Below are 18,883 nucleotides of genomic sequence, written 5' to 3'. Positions count from 1 at the left end.
AAGGAAAGGAAGAAAGAGGAAGAGGAAGAGGGAGAGAGAACAGGGGTGTTGCTCTATTGCCCGGGCTAGAATGCAGTCTAAAACTGGGTATGCCTGTAATTGTATTAATAATAGAGACATTAAAAAAAAAAAAAAGAAGGAAGAAAATAATTAACAAGCAGCCAACCAATATTTCATTTAAACCTGTAAATATGTGTGATGTGGTACTGATAAGAGTGTATATTTTGTGTATTTAAAGTGGAGAGTTCTCTGCATGTTAATTAAGTCTACTTGTTCCAGATCTGAGTTCAAGTCCTGGATATCGATGTTAACATTCTGTCTCATTGATCTATCTAATATTGATGTTGAAGTCTCCCGCTATTATTGTGTGGGGGTCTCACTCTGTCACCCAGGATGGAGTGCAGTGGTGTGATCATAAAATTTTTTTTTAAATTGTAGCTCTGTTGCCAGGGTCAATCACAAGTTTTGACTTAACATTTTCTTGTTGCCTGATTGTGGTTAGTCCCTGATCCTCTCAGCACTAATTAGCAAGTTTGATTCCTGTTTTTGGTTTGAGTTCCCCTGAAAGACAGGAAGCAGCAGCCATGTGCATGTTTATATTTGGAAGTTAGGGAGACAGACTGTGTGAAAGGAAGTCTCTGGGACAGCTCCCACCTCATGAAAACATGAACTGCATCCCTTCTAATTTCAATTTCATATATGCCTTTCTGCCTATCTGCCCTTCCAGTCTATGCTTTCCTTTTTCATTGCTGTTTCCTTATTTTTCTTCTTTGACTTGTCTTTTGCATATATTTTTGGAGGTTTCTTAAATTATTTCTTAAGAGTACCTGGTAAGAATGAGTGATGAGGAAGATTAAAGAAGAAAAAGTAAGAGGATAAACTGACTGGGTACAGTGGCTCATGCCTGTAATCCCAGCACTTTGGGAGACTGAGGTGGGTGGATCACCTGAGGTCACAAGTTTGAGACCAGCCTGGTCAACATGGTGAAACACTGTCTCTACTAAAAATGCAAAAAATTAGCTGGGTGTGGTGGTGCATGTCTGTCGTCCCAGCAACTTGGGAGGCTGAGGCAGGGGAATCATTTGAACCCTGGAGGCGGAGGTTGCAGTGAGCTGAGTTGCACCACTGCACTCCAGTCTGGGTGACAGAGCAAGACTCTATCTCAAAAAACAAAAACAACAACAAAAAAACCCCAAAAAACTAAATGTATGACTTAAGCATATTTTTTTCTGGGTTAATTTTCCCTACTTAACGTGGTGGTAAGCTACAGGAAGGCCAGAACTGTATTTCTGTACCTGTTGTATTTGTATTCACACCTTCTGCCTCCATTATGTTAAATATGTAATCAGAATTAAAATTGAGGCTGGGCATGGTGGCTCACGCCTGTAATCCTAGCACTCTGGGAGGCCGAGGTGGGTGGATCACCTGAGGTCAGGAGTTTAGGTACCAGCCTGACCAACATGGAGAAACACCATCTCTACTAAAAATACACACAAAAAATTAGCTGGGTGGTGGCGCATGCCTGTAATCGCAGCTACTCGGGAGGCTGAGGCAGGAGAATTGCTTGAACCCAGGAGATGGAGGTTATGGTGAGCCAAGACTGCACCATTGCACTCCAGCCTGGTCAACAAGAGCAAAACTCCCTCTCAGAGAAAAAAAAAATTGAGTCAAACCGTGCTAAATTTGCTGCATGATTTTGCAGAGATAGTTTTAACTCTTGACAACGCTTTCTTAAAAAATGAATATCATATTAATATCTCAATCTGTAAACTTTATAAAATATATCAACAAATAAGAAAACCATTGTATTAGTTTGGGCTGCCATAACAAAATACTAGATTGGGTGGCTTAAACGACAGAAGTTTTTCAAAGTTGTGTAGGTTGGGAGGTCCAAAAGGGGGTGTCAGCATGGTCAGTTTTGGGTGAGGGCTGTCTCCCTGGCTTGCAGATGTCTGTCTTCTTCCTGTGTTCTCAAATGGACAGAGCTCTCTGGTGCCACTTTCTATAAAGACATTAATCTTCTAGGATTGGAGCCCCACCCTTATGACCTAATTTAATTTTTATTATTTTCATAAAGGCCTTGCTCCAAATAGAGATTGTCCCTGACTTAAGATTTTTTGACTTTATGATGGTGCAAAAGCCATAGGCACTCTAGAATCCGTACTTTGAGTACCCATATAACCATCCAGTTTTTCATTCAGTACAGTATTTAATAGATTATGTGAAATACTCAATACTTTATTATAAAATAAGCTTTGTGTTAGATGATTTTGCCTAACTGAAGGCTAATGTAAGTATTTTGAGCATGTTTTAGGTAGGCTAGGCTAGGCTATGATGGTTGGTAGGTTAGAAGCATTAAATGCATTTTTGACTTATGATCTTTTCAACTTATGGTGCTTTCAATTTACAGTGGGTTTATTGGAATATAACTCCTTTGTAAGTTGAGGAACATCTGTATAGTCACATTAGGAGTGAGGGCTTCAGTATATGAATTTTAGGGGGGATGCAATTTAACCCATACCAGTAATGATAAAATATGCAAAGTTATTTAAACCCTTAGAATAAACTCAAAATTCACCTCCATTATTCACTTTGGATGCAAATAATAGAATATAGACATAGAGTAGCTGTTGCCCAGTTTCACGGTATACTTGTCCCAGCCAACCTGAGCATAAACAGGTAAATCTGTGCCTGACCTTGTGACTCTACATATGGCAGACTGTCTTAGTCCCTTTAATGTTGCTAGAATGGAAGACCCAAAGCTGGATAATTTATAAATAAAAAAGATTTATTTGGCTTATGGTTCTGTCTGGAAAAGTTCAAGACTGAGCATCTGCATCTAATGGGGACCTGAGACTGCTTCCACTCATGGCAGAAGGCAAAGGAGAGCTGGTCTATGCAGAGATTACATGGCCAGAGAGGAAGCACGAGAAGAAAGGAAGTGCCAGGTTCTTTTTAACCAGCTCTGGCAGAAATAAAGATAACTCACTTACCTCCTCCCCAGGGAGGACATTAATCTATTCATGAAGGAACCACCTCTATGACCCAGCACTTCCCATTAGGGCCTACCTCCAACATTGGGTATCAAATTTCAACAGGAGGTTTAGGGGGACAAACATCTAAATTACAGCACAGGCCAACCCCATGCATGCATTACCACTCAATTTTGAAGTTAAATGCAGAAAACTGCAAACTTTTGAGGCTGATAGCTAGGGCCAGGATTAAAGTAAAAAGTATTAATGCCTTAAAATTTACTGACCATCTACCATGTGCAAGGTCGTAGGGAGAAACTGAACAGACATGGTTCCTGATTCAATGGAGTTTACAATCTAGGTAGGGATACAGGCAAGCCATTTGAATAGCTCGGATGGAGAAAATACCTGTGCTCAAGGATACCTAACTCGGCAAGCTTCCCTGAGGAGCGACCCTAAACTGAACCACAAAGATTGTTAAGAAGAAATGAGGCGACAGGGTGTGGTGGCTTACGCCTGTAATCTCAGTACTTTGGGAGGCCGAGCCAGGAGGATCACAAGGTCAAGAGATGGAGATCATCCTGACCAACGTGGTGAAACCCCGTCTCTATTAAAAATACAAAAATTAGCCGGGCGTGGTGACGCGCGCCTGTAGTCCCAGCTACTCGGGAGGCTGAGGGAGAGAATCGCTTGAAACCAGAAGGCGGAGGTTGCAGTGAGTCGAGATCGCGCCACTGCTCTCCAGCCTGGCGACAGAGCGAGACTCCGTCTGAAAAAAAAAAAAAAAAAAAAAAAAAAAGGTTACTGGGGTTTGCAGCACACTTACTGATGCTTTAACCAGTGGCTGGAGACCTTATAATGGGCAGACCTGGCTCCGACGATCCTCTTCATAACACTACTGTCGCTAAGACTGGAAGCTGTCCAAGCACGAGGGTACTTTTAGAGGGACCTCAGACTCAGCCGATTTTGGTCTGTGCCTCAAATTAACACAAGTCGGCCAGGCGCCGTGGCTCACGCCTGTAATCCCAGCACTTTGGGAAGCCAAGGCAGGCGGATCACGAGGTCAGGCGATCAAGAGCATCTTGGCCATGGTGAAATCCCGTCTCTGCTAAAACACAAAAAATTAGCCGGGCGTGGTGGTGCGCGCCTGTAGTCTCAGCTACTCAAGAGGCTGAGGCGGGGAATCGTTTGAACCCGGGAGACAGAGGTTGCAGTGAGCCGAGATCACGCCACTGCACTCCAGTCTGGGCGACAGAGCAAGACTGTTTCAGAAAAAAAAAAAAAAAAAAAAAAAAAAAAAATATTAAAAAAAAAAAAAAAAAAAAAAAAAAAAAAAGCCACATTTCTCCCAGGTCCCAGTTTCCAGGTCTTTTTATTTGTTTTTCTTTGTCCCTCCCTGCTCCTAAGCACCTTCGGTTGGGAAGACATTCTTCAGGTGCAGAAACCAGTGGGAGGCTCCCAGAACAGTGGGGGCTTAGCTCAGGACGCAGTCATTTTTGCTGTAGAGTCTCTCCTGCAGCGCTAAGGAGGAAGGCTCAAAGTAACCAGCCAGAGCAACCGCAGAGGGAAAACCGAAGACAGTCGTGGTCTGGCCCAGCGCTTCTCACCCTCTCGCTGTCTTCTCTCTTTCCGCTGCGCAGCCTCAGCGCCTTCCACACAACGAACGGCGCTTGATTGACATGTGGGCCCGCCCAATCCCAGTGCGGCACAGACTACTGTCTCGTCAGGGACCGGGAAAGGGGGCGACTGAACCTATCAGATTGGGTCGGGAGTGGGTTTCCTGCCCGCGCGGATCCGCCTGCCCACCGCGCGTGCCCCGCCCCTCTCCCGAGAGCTACGCGGCGGTGGAACGCAGGCCTCGTGCCGTTACTGCCATCACGGCGGCCGCGGCGGCGTCCCGGTGCCTTCCTCAGGTGAGCTGCGGCTAGCCGGCTCGGAAGCGGGAGGGTGAGATGGCCTTGCTGGGAGGCCAACACACACACACACCCCCGTCCTTCAGTCCGCTGCCCGTCCTCACAGCCTGTTACTCGCTGCGTCGCTTCCTCTTCCCCCGCTGAGTTTGCCCCGGGGGCGCCGTCTGCAGGCTCGCAGCTGAGCCGGAGGGGGCGCGGAGGCTGCTGGTGGCGGGACCCGGACTTCTGCACTGGGATTTCGCGAGACCCTTGGGTCTCTGCCCCAGGGAGCGGGAACCCGTGGCCTCCTTGTCAGCCCCTGGAGCGCTGCGTTGGGGTTAGAGCCCGGCGGCCGCCCCTGCGAGGCTGGGAGGTCGAGTGTGCGGCGCGCTCGCCGGCTTGTCTGTTTTCTCCTGAAAAAGTCCTGTTGCCAGCTGTGGCGTAATCCAAGGCCGGGAAGGTAGGGACGTGGTAGAAGGGAGGACGCTCTCACCTCCAGCCCGAGGGGGGGGGGCGGCAGCCTGAGCGGTGCTGAGGGTGGACATCTTCGGGACGCGCCCTCGCCCCTCCCCCCACCCGCCGGCCGTTTTCTGGTCCGGGACTTTGACTTTAAACGTCCGGACTTGCTTCACATTCGTACGCGAGTTGCTGGGGGTGTAAACTTTTGACTTGAGTTGTAATATGTTTGGTAAAAAAATTATCTCGGTAGGTTTTGTAACGTTTCTTGTATGTTAACATGTAAGTTAAATTTGCCTTTAGAAGCTGAGGAAGCTGGATTTGTTCAGGGCTTAGGACGTAACAGTAGGAAGGCTCTTGGTGTCAAACTGATGGACCTGGAGTCAACTGAAAATAATTCTACACGTTATATTAGGTAAGAAGCCTTAGGAATTGTGAAAGAATGAGGTTAAGAAGAATTTTCCAACTCCTCTTTGGGAGGGGAGCAGAGCAGCAGCTCAATGTCTGCTCCAAAACGGGTAAGTGTTGGCCAAGAGGTCCTCATTTTTTTTGGTTGTTGCTGATGGTTTTTTTTTTTTTTTTTTGGGACAGAGTCTTGCTCTGTCGCCAGGCTGGGGTGCAGTAGTGCGATCTCGGCTCACTGCAACCTCCGCCTCCCGAATTCGAGCGATTCTCCTGCCTCAGCCTCCCGAGTAGCCGGGCTACCAGCGCAGGCCACCACGCCCAGCTAATTTTTGTGTTTTTAGTAGAGATGGAGTTTCACCGTGTTGGCCAGATGATCTCCATCTTCTGACCTCGTGATCCGCTTGGCTTGGCCTCCCAAAGCGCTGGGATTACAGGCGTGAGCCGCCATGCCCAGCCGAAGTACTCATTTTAAAAATCTTCCTTGGATAGACTTACGGCAAACCAACAATAACGATTTCTTCAGCACCTGGAAACCACTGTGTCTAAACTCTCGGCCTTCAGCGAGGTCACACAGTAAACGGGGAAGTAACCCAAGAAGAAAGTTTTGTTTGCTTGGTAATTTTCAACGTTTGTTCTTTTCTTTTTTGAAACACTATTTTCTTGTGGGGATGGAGTCGGTGATGTTCTTAAATAGGCATTCCATTCACAACTTGATAGTAATATATATTGGTTAATAAATGGTACTTTCTTTTCATCTTGACCACAAGCCCTGAGGCTTTCTTCTTTGGGAACATTGTGGTCTGTGGGAATTGGCTGTAATATCCATAAAGATAGTTTGCAGAATGTTCAGATCTGCTAGCCGTTGGTTCATGTATTAAATTTTAAAATGTGTACTTATTTTTCTAGGCATTATCTTTTGTCCAGGTTTCTGCAGTGCTTTCAGGTCCATGTAAATAAAACTTGAAACCTACCTGTAATGTTTTGTTAGATACTGAATGAGACCAGGAGAGGTAGTTAAAGTCTGTAATCCCAGCACTTTGGGAGGCCAAGATGGGAGGATAGCTGGAGTCCAGGAGTTTGAGATCAGCCTGGGCGATATAGTGAGACTCTGTCTTTAAATTAGAAAATTAAAAAAAAAAAATTTAAAAAGGAAAATAAAGTTAAAGAAAAGTGATATTAAGTGATACTTTATGTTTCTCGGTTTCTTCGAGATTGAGTCTTGGCTCTGTTGCCCAGGCTGGAGTGCTGTGGCATGATCTTGGCTCATTGCAACCTCTGCCTCCTGGATTCAAGTGATTCTCATGCTCAGCCTCCCCAGCAGCTGGGACTACAGGTGTGTGCCACCATGCCCAGCTAATTTTTTTTTTTTTTTTTTGTATTTTTAGTAGAGACGGGTTTCACCATGTTGGCCAGGCTGATCTTGAACTCTTGACCTCAAATGGTCCGCTGGCCTGGGCCTCCCAAAGTGCTGGGATTACAGGCGTGAGCCACTGCGCCCGGCTGCAGTTCATTTTTTAAATTAAGCTTTAATAATTTTTAGAATTTACCTTTATAATATGGAAAAATACAAACATTCTTTATCTGTACTGGAAAATTAAATGATTATTTCATTGATAAGTAAAACTGAAGGGAACTCTTGAAATCACTGAGCATTTAACAAATTCTCTATAAATACCATGATGTTAAGAAGACCACAGGGCTAAATATGACATTTAAAGATTAAGGCAACAGTTATGTCTGGCTGATCCGCACCTTAAACTGTAACAAAGAGAACTAGTCTTCACTTTAAAACTGATTTCATATGCTGACTTTGTTTTGTTGACATTACCACGTTTTCAATTACCCGGATACAAACTTTGGTTTTATCTCGAAGCACATTAACAATATTGGCCGATTTTTTGCCAGCCATTTTTGTCTTTGAACTACTCACTAGTATTTAATTGGGTTTTCTGCTTGGCTTTTCTCTCTACTTAGTGTGTCCTGCCTAAATCTTAGAATAATGCTTCAAACACATCCTTCATTTTTCAAAAACCAGTGATAGCTCCCTGTTGTCTTCAGAGTATAGTTCAGAATTCATAGCCTTCTAACAGTCTGCTCAAACCTATTTTTCTGGTGCCAGCACTTTCTTTTTTTTCTTTAATCAGTGCCAGCACTGTTTCTTTATAGGAACTGTCCATTCTAACGAAACCAATCTCTAGTTCTTATTTACCCTTTGTATTTTTCTACCTTCATATCAATACTTTTTCTTTTTTGTGTGGAGTCTCACTCTGTTGCCCAGGCTGGAGTGCAGTGGCACCATCGTGGCTTACTGCAGCCTCTCCCTCTTGGGTTCAAGTGATTCTCCTGTGTCAGCCTTCCGAGTAGCTGGGATTACAGGTGCGTACCTCCATGCCCGGCTAATTTTGTATTTTTCGTAGAGATGGGGGTTTCTCCATGTTGGCCAGGCTGGTCTTGAACTCCTGACTTCAGATGATCCACAGGCCTCAGCCTCCCAAAGTGCTGGGATTATAGGAATGAACCACTGCATCTGGCCAGGTTGCCTAGTCTTTAAAATATATTTTTCTCTTAAATTCCCAAGTAGGAAATTAAGGAAAATGTTTAAGTTTCACTTTTGGTCCTTTGGTGCAGCCTTCCAAATGTTTTTCCTGTTCGTTTTGTTGTTGCTTTTCCTTTTTTTTTGAAGACAGAGTCTTGCTCTGTTGCCCCAGCTGGAGTACAGTGGCCTGATCATAGCTCTTCATGTAACTTGAACCTCCCAAGGGCCAGGAATACAGGTATGTATCAATGCCTGGCTAATTTTTATTTTTATTTTTTTAGAGATAGGGTCTGACTTTGTTGCTCAGGCTGGTTTTGAATTCCTGGCCTCAAGTGATCCTCCCGTCTTGGCCTCCCAAGGTGATGGGATTATAGGGGTAAGCCACTGTGCCTGGCCTGTTGCTTTCCTTTAAACCCATAACCCTTGTGGTTTTACTGTTCCCTTGGTTTTTAATCTCATGTGGACTTGTATCATAGATTCAGAGCATTATTGCTGGAATGGTGGAATCCAACCTTGTGTTTTCTAGATAAGGAAACTGAAATACACCTAGACTATATGCACCAAAATTCAAACATCTAGTGATGGGGGCAAAACAAAGACTCAAACCTTGATCTTCTAATGCAAATTCTTTGTATTTATGAAACCATACTACTTCTCATCTCTTGTAATTTTGCATTATTTGTCTTACATTATTTTGCATTTTGTGTATTTATGCCTTCTCATAGACTGAAAACTTTAGGGCAGGGGAATCTTCATATATACCTTGTAATTTTTTTTTTTTTTTGAGATGGAGTCTCCCTCTGTCACCCAGGCTGGAGTGCAGTGGTGCTCCCTGGGCTCACTGCAATCTCCGCCTCCCAGGTTCAAGCGATTCTCCTGCCTCAGCCTCCCAAGTAGCTGGGATTACAGTTGCCTGCCACCACGCCTGGCTAATTTTTGTATTTTTAGTAGAGACAGGATTTCACCTTGTTGGCCAGGCTGGTCTCAAACTCCTGACCTTAGTTGATCTACCCGCCTTGGCCTCCCAAAGTGCTGGGATTACAGGTGTGAGCCACTGCGCCTGGCAATTTTTTTTGATGGAGTTTCACACTTTTTGCTCAGGCTGGAGAGCAGTGGCACAATCTCAACTAACTGCAGCCTCCACCTCCCGGGTTTAAGTGATTCTCCTGCCTCAGCGTCTCGAGTAGCTGGGATTACAGGCGCCTGTCACCACTCCCGGCTAGTTTTATATTTTTAGTAGAGATGGGGTTTCACCATGTTTGCCAGGCTGGTCTCAAACCCCTGACCTCAGGTGATCCATCTGCCTCAGCCTCCCAAAGTGCTGGAATGTGAGACTCTAGACCGGCCTTACGATGTAAATCATTTAAACTGATTTAGAGCCTGTATGCAGTTTTTTCCCCCAATGCTTGTTAGCTGTATTAACACCATTAACAAACATAATATTGTCATGTTTACCACTGAGTTCTTTTTTCATTTTGAGGCAGGGTCTCTCTCTGTCACCCAGGATGAAGTGCAGTGGCAGGCTCTCGCTCACCGTACCCTCTGCCTCCCGGTTTAAAGGGAGTCTCCTGCCTCAGCCTCCCAAGTAGCTGGGATTGCAGATGCCCGCCACAATGCCTGGCTAATTTTTGTATTTTTAGTAGAGATGGGGTTTCACCATGTTGGCCAGGCTGGTCTCAAACTCCTGACCTCAGGTGATCTACCTGCCTCAGCCTCACAAAGTGCTGGTATTACAGGTGTGAGCCACCACACCTGGCCAGTATTTACCGTTGAGTTCTGTCATCTAAAAAATGAATCTCTTACAGATTTTACTGCCGAAATTTAATTTGTCTTTTCCAATCTCTTAATAATGCAAATTAATCTTTGAAGGTCTTGAATGTAGATACAGAACAATGTAATGGTTTAGAGGAAACCTGGAGGGTTTATCACATAACTAAATGTAATGATCTAGCTGTAATTTTTTTTTCTCTTTTTGAGTGTTAGAATTGTAACACTTTCACGTTTTGCTACTTTCTGTCCTCTTGTTCATCTGTTAGGAACCAGCAGTTCTTGTTGAGCGAGACAAGACAAAATGTTTTTTTGAGCAAGACAGTTTTACAAATTATTTGTTCTGCCAGGCCTGGTGGCTCACTCCTGTAATCCCAGCACTTTGGGAGGCTGAGGTGGGCGGATAGCTTGAGCCCAGAAGCTCAAGATTAGCTTGGCCAACATGGTAAAACCCCGTCTCTACCAAATACAAAAATAGATTCTGAGTGTGATGGTAAATGTCTGTAATCTCAGCTACTCAGGAGGCTGAGGCAGGTGAATCACTTGAACCCAGGAGGCAGGGGTTGCGAGGTTGTGCCATTGCACTCCAGCCTGGGTGACAGAGCGAGATTGTCTCAAAAAAAGAAAAATCATTTGTTCCATTTGTGAATTAGAGTGCTTTTATATATCTGTTCTTCAAGTTTGTTTTTTTTTTTTCCCTCTTAACTCTAAAGTTTCTGTAACAGAAACAACATAGGGTTGCCTTGGTATTTTTTTTATGAGTGTGTAACTATAGTTGATTGCTATAAGACAGCGTAGAAAACTATCAGGTGGAATCTCTCTGAAGGAAAAGGAATGCTTACTCTTTGGGTCTGTTTTTCATTTGTTTTTGGTTGTTAATAGTTGCTCGTTTCTATTTGTTTAAATTATCAGCTAAAAAACCCTGTTAAAAAACTGATTCTCTTATTCCTTTTTCCTGAAATTGTACGTAATGATTGCCGAATTGGACATGAATATGCTATGGATAATATTTGCTTTTGTTCAATCAGTTGAATAAAACAAGCAGTGAAAATATGCAAAAAATTTGTAAAAGAATGGTTGTTCTCAAAAGTTGTTTTTAAAAAAATCATCCTTTTCTTCCACAAATTTTAGCACATATTTTAATATCATGTTACTGTTTAGATTAACTCAAATAATAGATACAACAAAGATTGTAATATGCTGTGTACCTTTTAATTATTCCTACTGTATTGCAGAAATATTTTATTAATTTAATAGGGCATTGGGCAGTTTTCCTTGGGAATGCTTGATCATTTCCAAGTACTACACGCTCTTGAATAATTTATTTTTAGAAACATTTAGAGTATTTAGTGTACAACCTGCTTCTGTCTCAGTAATTCTGCTGCCCATGAAAATCAGTTATTTTTGTTTCTTTTCACTTCTTATCCATATTCTAGCTTCATCTCTGGCTTCATCTCTTGCTTTTGTCTCTTTCCTTTCAGTCTTGAATAGCTTAGCCCTTTTTTGCTTTGGTGTCTGTGTTCATGCTCTTCCCTCAGGGCAGATGGCTTCTTTGGGTTAATCAGCATTAAGATTTGGCTGCTAGTGTCAGACAGATGCCAAATAATAATTTCTCTCACACCAGAGAAATCAAGGGTTGGCAGGCATTTGTTTATTAAGTGTTATTTCAAGGTGTTTAAATGTGTTTTGCTATTATCAAGTCTGTAATAAAGATCTTTGTGTATAAGGCTTTATGCTTTTTTCCCTTTTGATTAATTCCTATTGTGGGATCCAACTAAAAAGCTTACTAATTTCTTTAAAAAAATTGTTTAATCTGGGCATGGTGGCTCATGCCTGTAATCCTGGTACTTTGGGAGGCTTAACTGGGTGGATGGCTTGAGGGTAGGAGTTAGAGATTAGCCTGGGCAATATGGCAAGAGCCTGCCTCTACAAAAGTAAAAAAAAAAAAAAAAAAATTAGCCCAGTTTGGTTGTAAGTGTCTATAATCCTAGCTACTTGCAAGGCTGGCAGGAGGATTGCTTGAGCCCAAGAGGTCAAGGCTGCAGTGAACTACGATGGTAGTACCATGGTACTCTAGCTTGGGAGACAGAGTGAGAGCGAAACACTGTCTAAAAAAAATTAAAAATTTGTTTAGAGAAAGTATCTTTAAATTATTTTTATTGAGAAATAGATAAATTTAAGTGTGTAGAATTTTTATATTTGTAAATATCCATGTAGTCATCATTCAAATCCATATGTTGAACATTTTTAGTGTTCAAAAAGGCTCTCTTCTGCCCCCTCCAGTCAGTGTCTCTTACCCTCTCAAAGGTAATCACTATTCCATCCTCTATTACCATAAATTATTTTTGCCTGCTTTTGAACTTTATATAAATGTAACTGATATGGTTTGGCTGTGTCCCCACCCAAATCTGATCTTGAATTGTAACTCCTACAATTCCCAAGTGTGGTTGGAGGAACCTGGTGGGAGGTAATTAAACCTGGTGGGAGGTAATTGAACCATGAGGCGGGCCTTTCCCATGCTGTTCTTGTGGTAGTGAATAAGTCTCGTGGGGTTTTAAAAATGGGAGTTTCTCTGTACAAGCTCTCTTCTCTTGTCTGCTGCCATGTGAGAAGACATGGCTTTCACCTTGTGCCATGATTGTGAGGCCTTCCCAGACACGTGAAACTGTAAGTCCATTATACTGCTTTATTTTGTAAATTGCCCAGTCTCAGGTATGTCTTTATCAGTAGCATGAAAACAGACTAATACAGTAAATTGGTACCAGTAGAGTAGGGAGCTGCTGAAAAGATACCCGAAAATGTGGAAGCAACTTTGGAACTCGCTAACAGGCAGAGGTTGGAACAGTTTGAAGGGCTCAGAAAAGGACGGGAAAATGTGGGAAAGTTTGGAACTTTTTAGATTTGTCAAATGGCTTTGCCCAAAATGCTGATTGCAATATGGACAATAAAGTCCGGGCTGAGGTGGTCTCAGATGGAGATGGGGAACTTGTTGGGAACTCTTGTTATGTTTTAGCAAAGAGACTGGCAACATTTTGCCCCTGCCCTAGAGGTTTGTGGAACTTTGAACTTGAGAGAGATGATTTAGGATATCTGATGGAAGAAATTTCTAAGCAGCAAAGCATTCAAGAGGTGACTTGGGTGCTGTTAAAGGCATTCAGTTTTATAAGGGAGGCAGAGCATAAAAGTTCAGAAAATTTGCAGCCTGAAAGCACGATAGAAATGAAAATCCCATTTTCTGAGGAGAAATTCAAGCTGGCTATAGAAATTTGCATAAGCAATGAGGAGCTGAATGTTAATCCCAAGACAGTGGAGGAAATGTCTGCGGGGCATGTCAGAGGTCTTCATGGCAGCCCCTCCCTCGGCAGGCTGGAGGCCTAGGAGGATAAAGTGGTCCTGTCCTATGTGCAGCCTAGGGACTTGGTGCCCTACATCCTAGCTGCTCCAACTGTGGCCTAAAGGGGCCAGTGTAGAGCTCAGGCCATGGCTTCAGAGGGTGCAAACCCCAAGTCTTGGTGGCTTCCATGTGATGTTGAGCCTGTGAGTGCACAGAAATCAAGAATTGGGGTTTGGGAACCTCCACCTACATTTCAGAAGATGTATGGAAATGCCTGGATGCCCAGGCAGAAGTTTGCTGCAGGTGTGGGGCACTCGTGGAGAACCTCTACTAGGGCAGTGTGGAAGGGAAATGTGGGATCAGAGCCCCCACACAAATTCCCTACTGGGGCATTGCCTAGTGGAGCTGTGAGAAGAGGGCCACCATCCCAGAATGATAGATCCACCTATATCTTGCACAATGCACCTGGAAGAGTCACAGACACTCAACACCAGCCTGTGAAAGCAGTTGGGAGAGAGGCTGTACCTTGCAAAGTCACAGGGTTGGAGCTGCTCAAGACTGTGGAAACCCACCTCTTGGATCAGTGTGTCCTGGATGTGAGACATGACATCAAAGGAGATTATTTTGGAATTTTAAGATTTCGCTGCCCTGCTAGATTTTGGACTTGCATGGGGCCTTTATTCCCTTTGTTTTGGCCAATTTCTCCCATTTGGAATGACAGTATTTACCCAATCCCTGTAATCCCATTGTATCTAGGAAGTAATGAATTTCCTTTTGATTTTACAGGCTCATAGGTGGAAGGGATTGCCTTGTTTCGGATGAGACTTTGGACTGTGAACATTTGAGTTAGTGCTGAAATGAGTTAAAACTTTGGGGGACTGTTAGGAAGACATGATTGGTTTTGAAATGTGAAGACTTGAGATTTGGTGGGGGCGGGGCAGGGGTAGAATGATATGGTTTGGCCGTGTCCCCACCCAAATCTCATCTTGAATTGTAACTCCCACCATTCCTAGGTGTGGTGGGAGGAGCCTGGTGGGAGGTAATTCAGTCATGGGGGTGGGCCTTTCCTGTGCTTTCTTTGTGATGGTGAATAAGTCTCACGAGACAAGATGATGATTTTAAAAATGGGAGTTTCTCTACACAAGCTCTCTTTTCAGCTGCCGTCTTAGACATGCCTTTCACCTTGTGCCATAATTGTGAGGCCTCTCTAGCCATGTGGAACTGTAAGCCCATTAAATCTCTTTCTTTTGTAAATTGTTAAGTCTTTATCAGCATCATGAAAATGGACTAATACAGTAACCATACAGTATATATACTTTCTTGGGATGGCTACTTTTGCTTAACATTGTGTTTGTGAGGTTCATTTATGATGTAGGGTGCAGCAGTAGTTCCTTTTCAATCATGGTAGTTTTCCATTGGATGAATATAATGTAATTTTAAAAAATCGGACATTTGGTTTTCAGTTTTTCGCTATTGTGAATAAAGCTGTTAACATTCATTTCGCAGGTGGGTTTTTTTTTTTTTTTTTTTTTTTTTTTTTTTTTTTTTTTTTTTTTTTTTTTTTTTTTTTTTTTTTTTTTTGAGATGGAGTCTTGCTCTGTTACCCAGGCTGGAGTACAGTGGTGCGATCTCGGCTCACTGCAACTTCTGCCTCCCAGGTTCAAGTGATTCTCCTGCCTCAGCCTCTTGAATATGTGGGATTACAGGCGCACGTCACCACACCAGGCTAATTTTTGTATTTTTAGTAGAGATGGGGTTTCACTATGTTGGCTAGGCAGGCTGGTCTTGAAGTACTGACCTCAGGTGATCCGCCTGCCTTGGCCTCCCAAAGTGTTGGGATTACTGGTGTGAACCACTGTGCCTGGCCGCAGACTGCTTTTTCTAAGTTGATTTTTCTCCATTTGTTTTGCTCTCTAACTTTTATGTTGGAGTCTTAACTTCAGGTATCAGTAATACTTGGGTGATTGATAGCTAAAAACCCTGAATTGATTGGGATTTGCAGACTTTGAATTTCATTGCATTATGGTCCAAGTGAGCCTTTTTTATTTTGAGAAAACTCTGATGTCTAGATGTTTCCTCTTGGGTCAGGTTCATCAGGGAAGACTCATTTTGCCTGAGGGTTGAAGGATGGCCACTAGCTTTTTGTTTTGTTTTGGTGTGAGGGAGTGGACTATCATACCCCCATTTTTGGTAGAGTACATAGACCTTTAATTATACCTGGTGACTCCTAGTTCAGGGACTTTGAAGAAAAAACAAAAACAAGGCTGGCTCACACCTGTTAATCCTAGCACTTTGGGAGGCTGAGGCGGGCAAATTGTCTGAGCCCAGGAGTTTGAGACTAGCCTGGGCAGCGTGGTGAAACCACATCTCTACAAAAAATACAAAATTTAGCTGGGTACGGTGGCGTGCCTGTAGTCCCAGATACTTGAGAGGCTGAGGTGGGAGGATTACTTGAGCCCAGGAGGTGGAGATTGCAGTGAGTCATGATGGAGATTGTGCCATTGCACTGCAGCCTGGGTGACAGAGTGAGACCCTGTCTCAAAAAAAAACAAAACAAAACCCCCAAAAAGCCCTTTCTAAAGAATAAACCAACAGACTTCTGTTACTGAGAGTAGGTAGCCAACCATCAGGTAGATTTGGATAGCTTCTAAGGATGTATCTGCTTCTCAGACAGCTTTCACCCAGTCTTCCTTATTTAATTTCCTCTTCCATCCAGTTCAGGCAGTACCTGGTACTGCCAGTTCCTGTATACTTTGAAGATTCCAAGATATATATTGGGGTTTTCAACTCAGGGTTTAGACTTCACCTTTCTAAAATTTGCTAAGTGAATTGGTTACCAGTTGTCCATATTTTAGCTTCTGAAATTTTGTTGCTACTGTTTGCTTTTCTGTATATTTTGCTCTTGTGGGTTAGTTTCCTAAAAATAATTTATGTATTAAATCCACTGTTTTAATTATCACCTCTCCAAAACCCTATTTTTACTGTCCTAAGAATGGTTTTTACATTTTTAAAGGGCTGGAAAAAAGTGGATATGTGACAAAGACTCAAGCCCACAGAGACTAAAATATTTACTATTTTTTTTTAACAGAATAAGTTTACTTACTCTGTTCTTGTTATAAAGTTCCTGATTTCCTTTAATAAAGCTGTTTTTAGACTACTACTACTTTTATTTCTATAAAAAAGCTTCAGATTATAATCCTGAAACTTCCTGAAGCTGTCTGATTTAGCCTAATGCATCTCATGGAAGTTACAAGTAAAAATTGCTAGGATATACTCTGCCTTCCAATGAATGAGATATATATATTTATATATATATATATATATATATTTTTTTTTTTCAAATGTAAAAATATGGAACGCTTCACAAATTTGTGTGTCATCCTTCCACGGGGCCATGCTAATCTTCTCTGTATTGTTCCAGTGTTAGTACGTGTGCTGCTGAAGTAAGCGTGAGATACTTCTTTAATGTAAAATCTTAAAGAGTAGGAAAAACAAAATGTTGAAGGAAGAAATCATATAACACATAATTGCGTATATGCATGCATTGTTCTTGTCATCTAAGTGCAGAGCATAGGAGGCTCACATACTTTAAAGAAGGCTGATTTTTAAAAAAATGGCTCATTTGAAATGATTTGGGCCTGTTCTTTTGGGCCTACATCTGCCCTTTTCTCCATTCTTCATAGTTAGCAAATCATAGCTGAGGGAATAAATTGGCTTTAGGTAAAAAGCTGTTTGAGGTGATAATATACATATATATATATTTATATATACATGTGTGTGTTGTCTGTGTTTGTATATTTTCCCTTGATGTCAGTCAGAGATGAGAGGGAGAATTAATGGGGGTCATGTGTTATACTGAATTACATTGTCCAGGAAATAGAGTAAAATGGTGTTTCTCTTTAAGTCCTGGCTTCCAGAAAGCTCGGGTATGTTTAATCTTAATTGTATGAGCAATCTAATTTCTAGTAATTATACAAGGCTTCTTGTATAATTATGTTTTTCTTTCCTCTAAATGATGTCTATGTCATTTATCATTGTAATTTTTTAATATGTATATCTTAGACTTGGGTTTTTTTTTTTTTTTTTTTTTTACAGGATTTGGCCCTGTCACCGAGTTGGAGGGCAGTGGTATGATCTTGGCTCATTGCAACTGCCACCTCCTGGGCTCAAGCGATCCTCCCACTTTAGTCTCCCAAGTAGCTGGGACTACAGTCACGTGCTGCCATGACTGGCCAAGTTTTGTAACTTTTGTAGAGGTGGATTTTCGCCATGTTGCCCAGGCTGGACTTCAAGTTCTGGGCTCAAGTGATCTGCCTGCCTTAGCCTCCCAAAGTGCTGATATTTACAGGTGTGACCACTGTGCCTGGCCAGTTTCTATGAACATGTAAACTTATACACACTTAAAAAAAAAAAAATGGGATCACATGCTGTACTTTGTTTCCTAACTTGGCTTTTATGAATATCCTTCCATGTCAGTGTATGTATAAATCTTACGGTTTCTTTTTTTTTTTTAACCAAAAAACTTTGCCTCCTTTGTCTCTGTTATAAAATTCTTGATTTTCTTTAATAAAGCTGTTTCTACTTTTATTCCTACAAAGAATATACATATAGTCTTTTAGGTCGCTGAAAACTTCATTTTTTTTCTCATCTCTAGAATGGGAATAATACTTAATCAAAGGATAGCTGTAAGGCTTCAACGAGAATTTACGAATCAGTGTAACTGCTAAGCAGTGTTTGGTGCCTATGAAGAGCTTGCCTGGGTCTCCCTTCCTGCCTAAGATCAGTTTCTCAATGTAAAATAACTGATTTCAAAGATACAGATGTTTAAAGACACCTTTACCACTCTGTTTCTTAACTCTGTGTTATCATTCTTTTCTAATCTTTGCCAGCATGGTAGGCAAAAAATGGACAGAACTAAAAGGAGAATTAGACAAATCTATAAGCATAATATGGGATATTTCAGCGTGCCTCTCTTGAGTAATTAGAATAATCAGACAAAATATATAAAAGATTTAAACACTGTAATTAACAAATGAATCTAATTGACATGCATTGAACATTTCACCTAATACCTACAGAATGCAGATTTTTTTTCAAGTGCCTGTGGAAGTTTCTCCCAAATTGACACATACTGGACAATAAAAAAGATCAAAATAATCAATTGTAGAGTGTTTTCTGACATATCGGAATTTAGCCAGAAATGGATTACCAAAAAAACTAAAATATTCTCAGCTGTTTGAAAATAAGTTATACTCCTAAGTAACTCAGGGATTAGAGAAGAAATAACATTAAACTATTTTGAACTAAACTATGAAAACAAGGTATAACTTAAGGGACACGTATAGAGCCATGCTTAGAGGAAGAGTAGTACATAGCCTTCAAATCTATATGTCAGAAAGAATGAAGGCTAAAAATAATTGAAAGCACTTCTAAGTAAAGATGGCCGAGTGAACGATACATTTACTTTTACCCCCTTTGTCAGCCCAGCAGGGTGACAGTAAAGGATACTTTTAGAAGATTT

The 18,883-nt window shown here is 42.0% G+C and overlaps 1 protein-coding gene, 1 non-coding gene and 1 pseudogene across 4 annotated transcripts in view; 1 reads left to right on the top strand and 2 right to left on the bottom strand.

Moving 5' to 3' along the window:
• The window catches only part of LOC119471232, a 9,606-nt pseudogene extending 1,972 nt beyond the window's left edge, over window positions 1-7,634 (bottom strand). The window contains exons 1-3 of the transcript XR_005200264.1: window positions 7,554-7,634; window positions 5,358-5,532; window positions 4,811-5,142 (exon numbers count right to left, since the gene is read on the bottom strand). The product of XR_005200264.1 is annotated as a ferritin-4, chloroplastic-like (transcript). The remainder of the gene's footprint in view (window positions 1-4,810; window positions 5,143-5,357; window positions 5,533-7,553) is intronic.
• The window catches only part of NCK1 (NCK adaptor protein 1), an 88,807-nt gene continuing 74,674 nt past the window's right edge, over window positions 4,751-18,883 (top strand). Inside the window, exon 1 of one of the 2 annotated variants that reach the window (XM_017528263.2) lies at window positions 4,751-4,885. The gene's annotated coding sequence lies outside the window, so the exon portion shown is untranslated. Of the gene's footprint in view, window positions 5,325-18,883 lie in introns of both variants that reach the window. The other variant, XM_017528262.2, reaches the window with a different exon arrangement.
• On the bottom strand, window positions 16,708-16,809 carry LOC119471246. The gene has a single exon (XR_005200276.1). It is a non-coding gene; the product is annotated as a U6 spliceosomal RNA (small nuclear RNA).

The sequence above is a fragment of the Cebus imitator genome, unplaced genomic scaffold (assembly GCF_001604975.1).
Source record: "Cebus imitator isolate Cc_AM_T3 unplaced genomic scaffold, Cebus_imitator-1.0 Scaffold53, whole genome shotgun sequence".
Taxonomy (NCBI): Eukaryota; Metazoa; Chordata; class Mammalia; order Primates; family Cebidae; genus Cebus; species Cebus imitator.
Note: the sequence above shows the minus strand (reverse complement) of the source record. Positions and strands in the feature narration are given on the sequence as shown.